Here is a 13,824-nt window from a genome sequence, read left to right on the forward strand (position 1 = left end):
TTTTAGTATCTTATTTTCTGGCGTCCGAGTAAATTTTGGCACTCCCTGCATTGAGATTAAGAAAATTTTTCGTCGTACGTCTTAGTCGACATCCGAAGTCATATTGGATTTCAAACCTCACGGAACAGCCAATAAATAGAAGAATTTCGTTATGTGTATGCTCTTATATGGCGCCCGAGCTGTAGAATTACCGGTTCCAGTTTCCATGGTCACATCGTACACCAACCATCGTTCAACTTCAGTCGGTAAGGTGGACGTTCTCAATACAGAAATAGGTAATATGTGAAACCACGTTTAATGAGGATTCCAACTGTGAGTTAAGTCTTAATATCTTCTACGCAGCTCCTGCTTTTTACATCCGTCGCAGACTTGAAGATATCTCCGTCGAGGTATCCCTCCTGTTACGGTGTAGCTCTTGGGGAGGAATATTGAAGAAGCTTTCTGTGGTTTTTTATATCTCAGATTATAGTAAAAAAAAACTAGGATTTGTTAGCCTCGGAAACTTCCCCTACCTTTTTTATTCAACAATTGGTAGCGCCTCACTCCAGTGTATAACAAAAGCTCAGCATATCCTTATCCAGAGTCCAGACAAGCTGATTGCTCAACGTTTCAGTTGCCAAACATAAAATATAAAAATCTGAAGCCTTTTCAGTTCTTTGTAAAAGGTCTGCAGATTCAGTTTACTAACCTATGAGTGATAATAAATCCGGCTACATAGGTATTTAGCATCTCGTGTTGTCAATATTGGTTGTTCGAGCATAATTGATAATCTTCTTTCACAAAAGTTCATTATACCTCAATCAAAGTAGACTTCTTTTAAAGCGTTCCAGTATAGCAGTGATGGCCTCAAGCTCACTGACCAACTATGACCTTCCAAACCAGTGTCACTCCTACGCCCTTTAGTTTATGATTTCGGAAACAGTTGAAACACCTACAGCCATTCCAAGTTGTTGCTCTCTTGATCCTACCTCAACTCACCAGCAAAATTGTTGCTGTTAAAATAAACAAGGAATCGAGGCGTTAATTAATCCATTAACCAGTTTACAGTCGAACAATTAACATTGACACTCATTTTAAAATTGCGAAAGCTGCATGTTCAGGCAAATAGTTTACTTACATGCACTTTATATTTGAGAACGCCAACAACAACAACGAAAAGTTTAATGCCATACCACATGAACCAACAAATAAATGCAGCTTTGTGGGTTTGTAATTCATTGTACCAAAGCGTCAGTTGCGCCCAACTGCTGGCGGAGGCATTAAACTTTTATGATTCTGTAATACTTCATTGAGCACGTAGTGCAAGACGGGCGTGCAACAACTTTTTTTATGATTGCAACAATTCGACGATGTGTACGCTTATGTTGAGCATAGCTTAAAAATTAAGGGGAGACAATTTCGTGAACTCTCAATGAATACACAAAGTAGCTACTTTACGAATGCTACGCACGTATCTCAAAAGCCTGAACATAACTAGACTTATTCCCATCCAAGCATAAATCGTCAGCTCCAATAAGAACTAACGTGAAGGGTGTTTCCCCCTACCTTTGTTCCCAAAAACGTGTGTTGACAGGATTTCTTTCTGAGCCAGAGCGTGTTCCACCATTCTCGTTATATAATCAAGTCAGCGCACCTTTTGAGCTTTTTTTTTGCTGCACTGTGCTCATTTCGAGGTAAAGCTCAAACAACGGATCACTAAACCTGCTTCAACAGTCGACGCCACCATCACACACAGCCCGTAAATTTCCCACAGAGTTGTTCTCTTGTTCTTACCGCAAAACTAACACCGTAGCGCTGAACTTCCCTTCCCTCCTGCTGTTGTTAGTGTAAACGCAAAAACATTCCCTTAAAGTTAAGCGCAGTGTAGCTAGTGTTGGCAGTCCTTTGAATCAAATGAGCATGCATTACCAGCACCTCCTGCTACTAGCCCGACTGCCTCCTAAACAATTTTTTAATTTTACCCTTCGAAACTTTAGGCCTGTCGGTTTTAGTCTCCTCTTACGACTGTTATGCCTACCACGGGAATATTCTAAGCCCGTTAACCCGCCATCCTATCACCTCTCGAAACCATACACGCTTCCGAGCAATCTATCAGGCCAAGTATGATTACATACTTATCTGAAGCCTGGTCCGGTTTTAAGTGGCTCGAATAAGTCTTTTCTTAACTTACGAAGCTGGTTTTTGTTGGTATAGCGATAAAGAAGAGTGGTATCGATGCTGATGGTCCAGACAGAATTCCCGGACTATGGGACCTAAGGCGCCTTCCTCGTCCAATCTGGTGTTAAAGTCGCCAAGCATGATTTTCATGACGGAGGCAGTCATTTGATGTCATTCCAAAGAGAGTCCTTATTCACGTCTGTCATAAAACGTCGTTTGATGACATTGCGACGAGACGGTTGCTTACAGCTTTGGACAACAGTACTTTGCGGTGAAGGCTATTTCTTACCGCAAAACTAACACCGTAGCGCTGAACTTCCCTTCCCTCCTGCTGTTGTTAGTGTAAACGCAAAAACATTCCCTTAAAGTTAAGCGCAGTGTAGCTAGTGTTGGCAGTCCTTTGAATCAAATGAGCATGCATTACCAGCACCTCCTGCTACTAGCCCGACTGCCTCCTAAACAATTTTTTAATTTTACCCTTCGAAACTTTAGGCCTGTCGGTTTTAGTCTCCTTTTACGACTGTTATGCCTACCACGGGAATATTCTAAGCCCGTTAACCCGCTAGAGACTTCTGTTCCATCCTCATATATGGGAAGATGTATAGAAGCCCTGGCTTAGTCTTTTTCCTCTCGCCGGTCATCGTGATTCTTGAATGGCGATGAGGTCAGCTTTTGTTTTCTAGCGACACCAACCAGCCGGCAATCCATAGTTTAACAAACAAGAGTCCCCATTTTTCAGGTATATGCCATAAAAGTGTAGTCCTTAAAACGCTTGATATTTACTGTTTTATTTAAACTTTAGCTTTATATGTCATAAAATGTCGAAAGCCTACAAATTTTGATTCGTTTGTGACACCCCGTAAAAACTTGCATATGAACTTTCAAAGCTCGATAGCATGCTTGGAAGGTAGATGCTCGCACTTTCACTGTCTCAAGTATGAAACAATGAGAAGTTCTTTAATATTTTATGTCCCATTGTTGGTGTTGTAACTTTTAAGGTTAAAGCGCTGTTAGGTTAGGTTAAGTTGACCTGGCCTGTCCATGAGGACCTCTCATAGACTGAAGGAGTCCGTAGAGTCAACAGAAGTTTATTTAGCGACTTCACTGAAAAACCCTATCAAAATATAAGACTTATGTTACAGAATGACTACATCCTCTTGACAAATATTAGAAGCATTCCAGGACATATGCCACTTGCTGCCTCTAGATCAGACAGCTGTATCACTTCTTATAGCTGGAGTCTAAGCCTGGAAAGCGCAGGGCACCCACACAAAATGTGCTCGTTCGTTTCCTTCTCCAAATCGCAATTCCCGCATCTCCTTTCACTGGCCAATTCTAATTTAAAAGCATGTGACACCAGAAAAGAGTGACCAGTCAGAACACTCCTCATGAATCGACGGTTCTCTCATTTTAATGATAGGAGTAACTTTACTACTTTTAGTTTTTAGGTTGTATAGGTCACACATTATCTTCGACACTTTATAGCCCCGCGCTTGGTTCCACGGTTTTCCTGCTTGCTCCATAATGTGCACCTCTCGTCTTCTCTTCGTCCAGATTTATCTATTTGGGACGTCTTCGGAAATATATGTAATTTATAAAAGGAAGGTTTATGAATCGAAATCTGTCAGAGGTTGTCCGTTATCACTCAATTTAGCTTTCGATTTACATTCAACAGATAATCAGTTTGTACCTACCTAGCCTCAAGAAGCTAACCTATCCGAAGCTTATTAATTTAAAGAGATATTTGAATAAATATATAAACTCATACTGTCGATTCTCGAACAAGAGGAAATCTTTTTGCTATCGAACTAGTTCTTATTTCGGGCTTTAAATCTAGTTTTTAACCGGAACTTTTATAACGCTAGTTGCTGACTCCCTACAGGGTATTTCGAAATTTACTAAACGGTTTTAGGGGGCTCAAGTGCCCCCAAAAAACTCCATGTGAACAGAATACGCAGAAAGAAAGCTATAAATAGTGTTTCACAGCTCAGTGTTAAGGAAGTAGAAAGCTTTCAACAGAAAAGGCAATGAGCTTTTTATAGCGCTCTCACATCGACGAGCTTCCCTTTGACAGCTGGCATTTGACAATTAGCTATAAAAAAGTTATCAGCATGTTTGACAGCGCTCTCACCCAATTCAATGAATGTCATTTTGACAACTAGAAACTCTATCGTTTGCTCTCACGTAACAACAAAAATGTTGACAACTCTACAATGTGTGTGAGAAATTAATGAAACAATCGGCTGAACGACGAGTGTAGGCGTCGCCAAGTATTTGTTGTTTGCTTATGTTAACAAATTATAACATATGAGTGTGTGTGCAAATGCTACACATATACATGCAGAGAGATTGCCGCTTTCACGGTGTAGATTTCCTTTCCTAAAAGCAAGGCGTAGTAGTGTTGCTATTATTCTTGGCTAACATGACATTGTGCCCAGTGCTGCTATTTACTAACACATGCACAAAAAGTTTTTAACGCTGCTCTTGTTGTTGCTTATTCACCTTTTTATTTGAGTTCGGCTGCTCTTGGCACCATTAACACACTTTCCTGTTACAACGAAAGGATTTGGAATTTTAGTTTACGTTTACAATGCGAACGCGTTGCGTCGGTGCGCTCATAGTAAAGTGAAATAATTTTATAGCATTTTTTTGGAAAAGAAAAGCAATTACAAAACAAAAGTTGCTTGAAAAAAGTGAAAAAAGTTAAAACTTAAAAAAAGGTTTGCGCAAAGATGCACTAAAAAGCGAAAACTTTCAAGAATGTTAATTGTTTTTTTTTTTTGATAGAAAATTTGCAACAACTAGACAAGGCGTAGTGCATATGGGCGCCAAAAGCGAAGAACACGCCTTAAAGTATACAACAAATTGAACGATTTTGGCACACAATTTGTTGAATTTTTTTCCTACTGTAATTTTTTGTTTGTTTCTGTTTGCTGTTATCATTGGAATTTGTTATCGTTGTTGCTGTTTGTTGCTATTGTTACAAGTTCGTGTGCGCTGGCACCTGGGACGTGTATGGATAGCAGCAGCACCGACAGCGCTCAAGTTGGTCACCATATAGAAGACACCATGATGTCACAATCAGCTGAAAAGTGTGAAAAATCATTGTGCACGCCTGAAATTATGCAGCGTACAGGTAATGAAATTAGATAGTGCGCAAAACAAGCAGCAAACAAATGTTTATTTGAAATATTTTGCAAACATTTTTATAGCCGAAAATTGTTAAAGGATATTAAAAGGCAACAAATTATTCTGTGAAGAAAATTGTGAACGTGCCTGCGAAAACAAGGGACGACGCGTAGTTTGTTTTTGGAGAATGTTTGTGTATGAGTGTTTTTTTATGTTACTTTATTTTGTATAGACATATATGCGCTTATGCTTCGTGATTTCAGTTAATGAATATGCCATGTTTAAGCGACTTAACCTATGAGTTTTTCTCTTTCGTTTGTTTCGTAAGCGCTGAAATTCTCATCCGGCTTATGAAATATTCTAAAGACATAGTTTTAGTTTTTAATTTAAAATTGAGGTTCTTCGATTAGAAGATGGGGTGCCAATACCTCAGAGCCCAGTGCTCGCCTCCACATCACATTTTTAAAGGGGTCTTCAAATAGAGGATTAGGTGGCTCATTAGAGCGAAACCTCAGAGTTCCCTATGCTCGCCCCAAAATAAATACATAGAGGTTTTTCTAGTAGAAAATGGGGTGCCAATACCTCAGAGCCCCTGCTTGCCTCCATATCACATTTTTAAAGGGGTCTTCAAATAGATGATGAGGTGGCTCATTAGAGCGAAACCGCAGAGTTCCCTACGCTCGCCCCAAATTAAATAAATAAAGGTGTACCGATGCTTTGCATCGTTCCGTGGTTTTAAATACACCATAAATAAAATTAAAAATACCAAACTTAATAAATTGAATACATTAAAATAAAGATATTATAAATAAATAAAGGTGTACCGATGCTTTGCATCGTCCCGTGTTTTAAATACACCATAAACTAAATACATAAAGGTATACCGATGCTTTGCATCGTCCCGTGTTTTAAATATACCATAAACTAAATGAACATAAAATATAGTCCATTAGAATAATAATTTATAAAATTATAAATTTAAAAAATGCTTGGTTGCAATGGGCTTTGACCCGCAACCCCAAACGTTTGAGTCGGGTACGTCATCCACTGTGCCACGACCCATACGCCTACAAGCACATCAAATTACTCCCTTATAACTCACATTAAACTGCTCGCCCTCAACTGCCCCACGCTTAGCTAAAAAATCTATTGCCGAGTTTTGAGCAGCAGTATTTAGCATGAAAGAAAAAAATTGCATATTTTGAGGCGACATATTAGAAAAATAAGCTGCATAAAAGTTGATAAGTTTGCTGCCTACTTTTAGGTGCTGAAGCTTCTTGGTGTTCTTCACATAAGAAAATCGGCGAAAAGTAGCACTAAACGCTTAGAAACAAAAAAAGCACTAAACATATAGAATAAAATCGAACAGCTTGCTGCCCTTTTGGGGCGCAACGAGTTTGCTTGTAATACACCGGAGAAGGCACACTTAAAAAAATGTATGCGATATACCATAAAATCAGATTCTAGGTCAGTTTTCCTAACAGTTTTTAGAACGACGCACATAAAACTAAAACCTACATAAATGTTAAAAATTTAATAAATAATAAATTTAAAACTGTGGCCTAGCTTAAGGCGCTTGGTACTTGTTTCAAAAGCAAATTTCAACTAGCAACGGAATAATTTTAAATGAAATTACATATAAAACCAAAAAAAAAAACTGAAACTTGTTGACTTCGGCGCGGCGCTATCGTTTGCTTGTTGAATTAGAAATAAAGATAATTAAAGAAAAATCGATGCATATACCAAATTATGAGACTGTTAAAAAAATATATATTGAAACAACTTCAGATACTAGTACTTGCGAAAAATGCTTCAAACATAAATTGAAAACGTATGTGATTCTTAAAACATTAAAAGATTAGACCTTTGGTGCAACTTTAAGGGGCAAACCAATTACTAAAAACTTTAAACTAACACGAAATAAATTTGAACCAAATACCATTAAAAATTAAAAAAATTTAAACTTGAACATTTGGCTGATTTGAGGCGCTACACCTTTGCTTGTACTACACCAGAAAAACGCAATGAAAATAAAATCTAATGCGATATATAAAAAATTTTAATTCTAAGTGAATTTTTGTAGCAATTTCGGATACCAACAATCGCAAAAGATACCTAGAACACAAAATAAAACTTATATGATGGTGGTAAATTTGTGGCCTACCTTAAGGCGCAAGGTATTTACCTCAAAGCTCCGTTCAAAATTTCAGCGAATAACGGAATACAATTAAACGAAATATCAAAATGAGTTGCCTAATTTTTGGCGCAAAAGTTTTAACATTATCTTACGAAGCAGGAATTTGTAAAGTATAATCAAGAATTTTGTAAACCCGACTCAGACCAGCGCACACATTAAAGAATATTTGTAGTCTGCTTTCAGGCGAAATAATTTGGCCTATGTCTAGTTTAAGTTCACTGCAATGGTTATAAGGTTCTGCCAAATGACGTTCAGCAGCACCAATAGCTCCGTAAGGTTTGGGAAGGACCTCTTCAAGGTACTCAAAACGAAACAAGGCTTCGGACAAGGCAACCCTCTTTATTCCGATTTCTTAAGCTTTATGCTGGAAAAGATAATTCCAGCAGCAGAACTAAAACTTGATGGTACAATCTTTTATAAGGATAAGGATGCAAGAAAAAGTCGGTCTTGAATAATATAAATCCGAGTCTGTGAAAGATTACACCTAGTGGGGAAATAGCACTAATAGCAAAAACTATGTCAGCATTAAAATCAAACGAACAATAACTCTTGCCAACTAACGCTATTATAGACTAAGTAGGCAATTGAAAAGCAAAGTACTCTCTCGAAGAAGAGAAATTGCGCCCATCATACGCGTCCTGTCCTGTATAGCTCGGAATCATGGACAGTGTCGAGATAAGATGATATGGCGCTAGGAGTTTTTATGGTCCTGTCCCTAATGCCGACGGCGAGTTTCGAAGGAGGTGTTTTGGTGAGTCTTAGGAGCTTTGTGTAGATATGAAGATAGCTCAGGCAATAAAAACCCCCGAATGGATGAAGACACTCCGATCAAGAAAGTAATACAATCGACAACGCAGTTTCGAAGTATGGGAAGAGGGAGACCTCCACTGAGTTGGGCGAGGCAGATAGAAAAACCGGCAGGTGGTGCGAAACAGCCAAAATCGCTCAATTAATAATGATGGTGGTAAATGGTTGAGAGCTTCAAAAAACTACAACAAATAGTAAAGCACCTAAAAGCCAATGATCAAAAAAAGCTAAAATAATAATCTAAAGCAAATCAAAATACATTTTTGGCATACTATAAAACCATTTTTCTTTTAAATTTTAAGAGCAACAAGCCGAAAAGAAAATAATATTAATAAAATGCGTGGCCTACGTTCTGGGAATATGCTGCCATAAGCAGTTGCTTGGAAAAAGTATAATTAAATCAACTCCAGCATTAAAAGTTAGTTAAAAGAAATTCAAAATTATTGCCTTCTCTAAGACAGTACGCAGTTTTTGAAAATGTCAATGTCAAACGCGAAATATATGTAGGATACGATAGAATACAATATTTTCAAATAACTAGAAATTTGTAGTGTAGTTTGAGGCGCTACTTACTTACCTGGCCTTAAAAAATCAAAAAACGGAAATGATTTATAAAAAATAATTTAACTTCATGTTAAATTAAATATAACTTAAATATTGGCCTCCAGTGAGGCGCTCTACCATTTAATTCGCTTTGAATAAACAAATTTCAAAGTAAGAAGAAATTGCATATACAGAAAATAAAAATTTTTAAATATAAATAAGCTGTTAGTTTATTTTGAGGCGCCGTTTCTTCACAACTTCTTTATAACATACTTCGAGGCGCTCAATCAAACAATTGCTTAAGAATTTTGTTAATATGTACGAAAAATACGAAGCGAATTGAATTCTTTTTGAATTGAATTCGAAAATAAACTTAGAATTAAAGATAAACACGAAAACATATAAACAAAGACAGAATAAACTGAAAGCTTTTGAAAGTCTACATTTAGGCGCTGTACTTTTCGACAAAATATCAATTGATGATAACAAAAAAATATTCAATATATTAAATTACAAAGTATATGCTTATTCTACAAGAACAAACTACAAAAACATGAACACATATGTACTCTTCTCAGCGTTATAAGGACGTAAAAAAATTACATTAAGAAAAACTTCAAACAGTTTTTGAATAAAATCTGCATAAAACTGATATATTTTTCACAAAAAAAAATTTATTTTAATATTATACCTTACAAAAACAACAAATACAAGCGCGATCAATCAACAAAGCAATGAAACACACGAAAAAGGTGAGGCCTAGCAAAAGTGTTGTTTGCTGAGTGCTTGCAACAAATTGTTGAATGACTTAAAACGTGAGCATGAATGAATGAGTCGAATTGTCATATACATACATACAATAGACATGGATTATTGTGAGCAAACTCGACACATATGTACGTACCGATGGTAGTATAAAATCTGTGGGAATGAGTCACAAATTGCTCAAAAAAGGTTGAATCTATGCGTTTAGCGTGCGCATTTTGCAGAAGTGTTGGTGTCAAATTGTGAGAGCACTATTACATACAAACAACTGCCACTACAAGTGGGGGCAGAGAGAATGATTGACTGATGGACATTTCTGTTCTTGTTTTTTTGTTTTTTTTTTTTTACCATGTAAGTGTAGTTTCCTTTGTAGTGTGTGTTAATTCTTTCGATTTTCGCATATATGCGCGTGTGGCTACATTCTTTCAGCATCACAAATTAATGGCGTTACTCAATGTGAGCTCCAGTCAACGGCTTCCCCTCACTGTACAGCACACACAAACAAATATCGCTCGAACAAAGCTATTATCATTTGTTGCCCGCAGTAGCGCGCTCAATCGGACGCCATGCGGTTCACTTTGATTGCGCTGTCCGCCATCCCCAACGCCATTAGTTTGCTTCACTGTCAGCGGTAGTGCTCTCATTGTAGCCGCGCAGCCCACAAATATCACAGCCAAAGAGGCGACCTACAAAATCAGACCAAAAAACGTAGAGGTTGGTTTTTATTAATTACTCGCTTTTTTCTAGCTTTCGCCGCACTCACTCTCACCACCCACACACCTCAATCTCTACACTCTACTTACACACACACATTCTCTCTCTCTCTCTCTATCTTTTTCACGCAAAGCTATTTCACCTCAGTTCGTCCTTGCCACTTCGCTTGCATTCAAACTCATAAAAAATTCATATCAAATTCAATTTTATTGTATTTCGTTTTTGTGGTTGTGCATTTTGTTGCCAGCTGTGTGCTTAAGTGTGTTGGTGTTAGTTCGTACGCACATGCAACAGTTTGTTGTACAGGCAGAGGCTCGTTTATGCCCCACATTCGCACTCAGCGTGCAATGCCTTTTTAATGCTTTCTAATCTAAGGTCGATTAGTTGAGTTTAAGATTTGCATTTTTTGTTATGCAACATTTCTTCAATTCAATTAATAGAAAGAAGAAAAAAAAAAACAAAATGCAACAAACACTTTTGTGGTACAGGACAGTAGCAGCTTTGCGTATCAAAAAAGTTAGAGTGTTGCGGGGATAGAGCTTGATTATCTTCCGACAGCGGCGGCTTCTTCACAAAAGGGAGTCAATACCTGCAACCATACTTCCATCAATGGTTGCTATTCACTAAGCTGTTGCGAGGTCATTTCTGGCATTGAAATTGCGAAGAGTCCGCGGTTAGTTCTGGCTCAAATGCTGAACACTATCGTCTTAATGACTGCACCATGGCTGCGTAAAATGAGAAGTTGTACCCGACGGCACCCCTTAGGTCCATCCTTAATCTGAGAAGCATTGCACGATAAACGCCCAGCGGTAACTTCTTAAGCTCATGCATCGTTCTACGGCCAGCGCCAGGGTTCAGCTAAACGGGTCGAGTGATATAAAGGTGGTGAGCCAAAAACTATTCACTTAATGTACGAAGTGATATGTGCCTGCCTTGCTTATGCGGTTCGTGCCATAGTAGGAGCACTCACATTTCTCTTTCTGATTTATTTTATTAAGCTAACATGCAATTTCCCACAAACTAAACAACTATAAGTTGCTGGTAGAGCAAGTTGTCAAAGTGTTTTATACTCTAGGCAATTTTACATTTTATCAAAGAGTGGCACCACCTTGCGCGCTTTGCATTTTAATATCACTTCAGCGAAGCTTGCTGAGTAGGAAAACAAAGAATTGTATTATAGAAATATGTTATGAGGCGTGAAAGAAGATGTAGTTTTGAAAGGCAGATCGCTTTGTGACATCGATTGCTAAATGAGAATTTTATTCCTTTCCGTGAAGAACTCTTCTTCAAATTTAATCTGCACCGATGGGTCCAAAATTGACTCAAGTGTTGGGCTGGAATTTGTTCGTTTTCAATAGCGATCATTACGTCGTTCAAACAGCCGTCGTACTGTATTGTGTTTCAGGCAAAAGTCCTTGCGATTTCACAGACCTGCGAAACAACCACTCGAGGTACGGAACATACGTATCTATCTATCTTTTCTGACAGCCAAGCAGCAATAAAGGCGCTAGCTGCACCATACCCTAGCTCAAAGCAAGTGGAGGCATGCAAGCAACGCATAGCTGCGTTAACGGAAGCTCTCTAAATATACATTGCCTGGGTTTCAGAACTTAAAGGAACCGAAGGAAATGAGATGGCTGATGTACTCGCATGTAGAAACTCATACACGGAGACATACACCTACTACGTTAACAACGCTTAGCAAAAATGAAAGGGCATCACGGGGTGTGCAATTTAAAGAGCTAAATTATCAGATTACAATGAAAGGAGGGCAAGGAGTCTAATGGGTAGATTTAGGGCTGACACACATAAACCTAGAGTGGTCTGCACCGGTTATTGGGCTCTAAGCAAACATGTGAAAAAGGTAGGAATTCAACATAATTGCAAAGACGAAATTGCAAGAGAGATGTTTAAGCCCTTTCTGTGTAAATTCCGGGCTCTAGCTAGAACACGTTTAAGATCCTGCGGAAGCCTCTTATTAGAAAATTAGATTATCGGAAGTAGGAGTTCTAAATGTTCTTCATTTTATAGACAACTCCGGCTAGTTGTAGAACATATCCTATGTACCCGTCAGCTTCGAACGAGGTTAATATAATCAAAACGGCTTTTCATTAGCCACTTCGGTGACCTGATTTTCAGCCACTTGACCTTAGTACTTACCTATAACTTGCTGGAGTTAGGGAGCCTTACAATTCGGGAGAGTCGCTTGCTCTGAAATCGATTAGCAAAATTTCCACAAAAACAAAATATTGCGCCCAAAATTATACTTCGTCATATCTTATACTCGAAAGAGCAAACAAGATTGAGATCAGCAGTATCAACAATGTATCCCAAAAGACGAAATTGCATACAAAGAATTGATTAAAGTAGTACAAACGACACATTTGTAACTTTCTGTATGATCACGCATTTTCAAATTGCACATCAAAAAGCGTTGCATATCTCCAGGTGTACATACAATTTTTTTTTTTTTTAATTAAAATACATTAAAGCAAGTTCTTCTGAACAGCAAACTCAAACACAAAAACGAAAATAAATTGATGCAATTTCTAAATAAAAACATTAATTATACAGTTCTTCAATCTAAGTGTGCAAATAAGTTCGGCATGCGGACTCGTGGGGAAAAGGATGTAAAATAAAAAGGGAAATTTAGTAATGATATAGCATTGATATTCTCTATTCAGATTCATTGTGGAAACAAAAAATAATAATCACAATTTTTTGCAAATAAAAGCAGAAATAAATAAGAGGCACTTGTGTATGATAAACGCGCAATTAAATATAAAAATATTAAAATTACAAATATATGAAACTAGCAGGGTACCCGGCGTTACTCGGGTTAGGTAGATACTAATCTAAATAAGAAGGTGTATTTTAACGCCTTCCTTCCCGTTACTCAAAGTCAAGCAATCAGTATATAAGATTTTATTGATCTTCTTCAAAATGTATCTCCCAATTTTTATTATTCTAACCCTTTATAATTTCCTTATCTTTCCCTCTTCTTTTTTTACACCCTCTGTCTCTCTCCATCCTTTTTCTTAGATCTCTCGTTCCTCCAATTTATCATTCTTTGCTTTATTTTTCAAATTTTATTTTGTCACACACAATTCATACTTAAAATCTCATAACGTAACTAAAATATTTTAGCTGCACAATTTTTGTCTATATATTTTTAACAATGGAATGCTTAAATCACTCAACGCAATCGCTTTAACTTTTTGTGAATTCATTGCTATGACCAAGCAAAAGTTCTGCACTTAAGTACATACAAGGCGTATGAGTAACTTTTGCTGACATACAAAATTTGCCGCGCCACCCAGTGGCGCACGTAAAATTGAAAAAAAAAATGTATTTAATTTAAAATTCTTAGTTCTGAAATATGAAAAACCTTCGTCTTGATTGAAGAAACCTATAGCCAAAATTTAGTGATGATTGAAGTGTGGGAAATACGTTTCCATATGGAACACACACACACAGAATTTGATTTTTATATATAGATAGATGGAATGCTT

The 13,824-nt window shown here is 37.5% G+C and overlaps 1 protein-coding gene across 24 annotated transcripts in view; it reads left to right on the top strand.

Moving 5' to 3' along the window:
- The window catches only part of rsh (radish), a 798,688-nt gene that overhangs the window by 505,320 nt on the left and 279,544 nt on the right, over positions 1–13,824 (top strand). The gene's annotated exons all lie outside the window — the stretch shown is intronic.

Source organism: Eurosta solidaginis, chromosome 4, assembly GCF_040869045.1.
Source record: "Eurosta solidaginis isolate ZX-2024a chromosome 4, ASM4086904v1, whole genome shotgun sequence".
NCBI classification, from domain to species: Eukaryota; Metazoa; Arthropoda; class Insecta; order Diptera; family Tephritidae; genus Eurosta; species Eurosta solidaginis.